At 43.4% G+C, this 3867-nt stretch overlaps 1 pseudogene across 1 annotated transcript; it reads left to right on the forward strand.

Moving 5' to 3' along the window:
* The first annotated feature begins 1976 nt into the window (after nucleotides 1-1976).
* Nucleotides 1977-2779, forward strand: LOC308416892 (leucine-rich repeat-containing protein 3B-like; annotated as a pseudogene). The gene has a single exon. The product of its transcript is annotated as a leucine-rich repeat-containing protein 3B-like (transcript).
* The last annotated feature ends 1088 nt before the right edge of the window (nucleotides 2780-3867 follow it).

Here is a 3867-nt window from a genome sequence, read left to right on the forward strand (position 1 = left end):
TTTCCAGAGACCTGTGTTCTATTCCCAGCATCTACGTGGTAGTTCACAACTATCTGTAACTCCAGTTCTATGGTTCTGATGCCTTTGCTGGCCGCTATGGGCATGGTAGAGAGATATATGCAAGCAAAACACTGCACCTCCTCACCCACAAAAGAAAGCAAAGAGCAGCAGTGAAACACACAGATGAAAGTCAGTGCACACAAACATACAGACAGACAAGCATTAACCATGTAACTATTCTCCCCTCATTTAATTTTTTAAAAAGCCACCTTAGGGTGGTTTTCTGTTGTTTGCAACTAAGGGCAAGGGGCATAGATAGCGCCAAGCTACATGCAGTGAGGTTCAGTTGCTAATGATTAAGTTCTGTGGATATATCAGTAAGTATTCGGCCAGCAAGGTGATTCAATGGCTTCACCTGGAACCTATGTAGTGAAAGGAATGGACCAATTCCCACAAGGTGTCCTCTGACTTCCATAAGTGCACTGTGCCTTGTGCATTCACACACTGTCTTAGGGTTTTACTGCTGTGAACAGACACCATGACCAAGGCAAGGCAAATCTGGAGAGATGGCTCAGTGGTTAAGAGCACTGATTGTTCTTCTAGAGGTCCTGAATTCAAATCCCAGCAACCACATGGTGGCTCACAATCATCTGTAACGGGATCCGATGCCTTCTTCTGGTGTCTGAATACAGCTACAGTGTACTTATATATAATAAATAAATCTTTTGTTAAAAAAGGACAGCATTTAATTGGACCTGTCTTATAGGTTCAGAGGCTCAGTCCAGTATCGTCAAGGCAGGAGCAGGGCAGCATCCAGGCAGACAGAGTACAGGAGCTGAGAGTTCTACATCTTCATCTGAAGGCTGCTAGTAGAATACTGGCTTCCAAGCAGCTAGGATGAAAAGTTTTATAGCCAACACCCACAGTGACAACACTTACTCTAACAGGGCCACACCTTCTAATAGTGCCACTCCCTGAGCCAAGCATATACAAACCATCACACACACTAAATACATAGATAAATAAATAAGTATAAAATATATTCAAAGTATGTTGGCAGATAGCACTCCAGTGGGACAGAAGAATGACCCCACTGCAGATCCAAGATTGATACTTTACTGTCAGCATCGTCAGCTGCCTAGGAAAACATATCAGGTCTGTGGTGGATTAATCAAACTCATGCTATTTGTTTTATCTGCATACTTTTGTCTTACTCAGACTCTGGGCTAAACCTATGACTTGTAAGGTCAATATAATGTGAAAAAGTGATATTGTGCTGGTCTTATTCATTGGCTTCAAATGTTACTTTGTATGTTACTTGTTCCTAGTAGCCATGTCTCTCCATGTGGATAAGGTCTCCTTAAGCCACTGAAGGAAGAGAAACCACATAGAGGAGAATTCAGTTGTCTTATCCCTAGACTGCCTGGTTTAGTTAGGGTTTTGTGAACAGACACCATGACCAAGGCAACTTTTATAAAGGACAGCATTTAATTAGGGTTGGCTTATAGGTTCAGATGTTCGGTCCATTATCATCAAGGTGGGAGCATGGCAGCATCCAGACAGATATGGGGCTGGAGTTTCACCTCTTGTGGCAGCTAGAAGACTGACTTCTAGGCAGCTAGGATGAGGATCTTAAAGCCCATGCCGGAGCGGAGCCGGGCCAGCGGGTTGGGTCAGAGTGGGTAGCCCAGTTTGCAGTCTTCTGGAGCTGGTGGCTGCTGCAGCCCTAGCAGCGTGCACACCCCTAGGCATACCCACCAAAAGCCTCCTCCCTGCGCCACGAGGATGGAGCAGCCATCCCAATCCAGGACTGGCGCAAGGTTCCCAAGCAAGGTCAGAAATAATGAAGAAGGCTGTGTGCTAGCTACATCCTTTTGAACACCCAGGAGGGAAATTCAGAGTGTGGTCAGAGGCAGAACCTTTGCAACACTTGGAGTGAATGAGGAATGGACTCGTGATTATGCAGAGGTTCCAGGATGAATCTGGTCGACCTGTGGCTGTCCCGTTCTCTCTCCATGTGTCTCCTCCTCCAAAGCTTTGTCCTGATTATACTGTATTTTCATTCTGCCAATATGTGTCCCAAGGGCTGCCTTTGCTCTTCTTCTGGGGGGTTAAATGTCACCTGTAGCAATGCAAACCTCAAGGAAATACCCTGAGATCTCCCTCCTGAAACGGTTCTGCTGTATCTGGACTCCAATCAGATCACATCCATCCCCAAAGAGATTTTTAAAGACCTCCATCAACTGAGAGTTCTAAACCTTGTCCAAAAAAGGGCATCGAGTTTATTGACGAGCATGCATTCAAAAGAGTAACAGAAACCTTGCAGACCCTGGACTTGTCTGACAACAGGATTCAAAGCACGCACAAAAATGCCTTCAATAATCTGAAGGCCAGGGCTAGAATTGCCAATAACCCGTGGCATTGTGACTGTACTCTTCAGCAAGTTCTGAGGAGCATGGGATCCAATCACGAGACAGGGCACAATGTCATTCGCAAGACTTTGGTGTTGGATGAGCATGCTGGGAGACCATTCCTCAGTCCTGCCGATGACGCTGACCTTTGTAACCTCCCCAAAAAGACTACTGACTATGCTGTGCTCGTCACCATGTTTGGTCGGTTCACCATGGTGATCTCTTATGTGGTGTACTATGTATGTGAGGCAGAATCAAGAGGATGCCCGGAGACACCTTGAATACTTGAAATCCCTACCCAGCAGGCAAAAAAAAAAAAAAAAAAAAAAAAGGCAGATGAGCCTGATGACATTAGCACTGTGGTATAGTAACTGCGCTGGCTGGCATTGGGAAGGAAGCTTCTGGTTGTAGTAAAATAAGTGGTCCAGTTCTCCCTCCATTGTATACATTGAAAACTTTGTATTTTAGTTTCTTTGCAATCATGCCACTGTTGAACTTTTCACAAATACAACTCTATTAATTTTAGTTTAGATGATCTTCCCCCATTAATTGTGACTCCTGGTTCCTGAGTAACAAACTCTCTGAACGTTAGTTAGACCCATCTCACTATTTAATAATGAAATTTATTTTTTTTAATTTAAAACTGAATAAAAGCTTAACTTTGAAAAAAAAAAAAAAGCCCATGCCCACAGTGACACACCCACTCCAACAAGGCCACACCCACTTCAACAAGGCCACACCTCCTAATAGTGCTACTCCCTGGAGTCAAGCATATACAAACCATCACATTGCCAGAACAGCCTACAGCCAGCAGAAGCCTAAACACCTGCTGAGACCCTAGCCAATGCACAACTGACCACAGTGAATATATCTAAGACTAGAAAATTTTCATAGTTAATTTGCTGGTTTACATGTAGGGAAAAATGTATAGAATTTTGGCTGGGCAGCAGTGGTGCCTGCCTTTAATCCCAGTACTCAGGAGACAATGGCAGGTGGAAAAGTTCTAGGCTAGCCTGATCTACAGAGAAAGTTGTAAGTCATCCAAAGCTACACAGGGAAACCCTGTCTTGAAAAACCAAAAATCAACCAACTAACTAAAAACAAACAAAAATCAGAAGAATTTTAAGCTACTATATTGTGGCAGGGGTACTTGTTACAAAGCCATAGCTAACTGATACAAAACTCAGTAACTAACATATCTAAATTGCCTAGTGACACAGATATTGGCCAACTGATTGCAGGTATAATATGGAAAAAATAGTCTCTAACCAGCATCTAACTGCAACATGTTGGCTCATAACAGTTGGATTGTAAGAATTTACTAGACATGATTGTACTGACAATGGTTAGCCCAGGCCCTGCTGGTAGAAACTTGAACTAAGCAATCACAGCCAAAACACATTATTGTGATTTGGTTTTAGTATATTTATCCTATCTAGGACTCAGATATTTGGAC

The sequence above is a fragment of the Micromys minutus genome, assembly GCF_963924665.1.
Source record: "Micromys minutus genome assembly, chromosome: 2".
Lineage (NCBI taxonomy): Eukaryota > Metazoa > Chordata > Mammalia > Rodentia > Muridae > Micromys > Micromys minutus.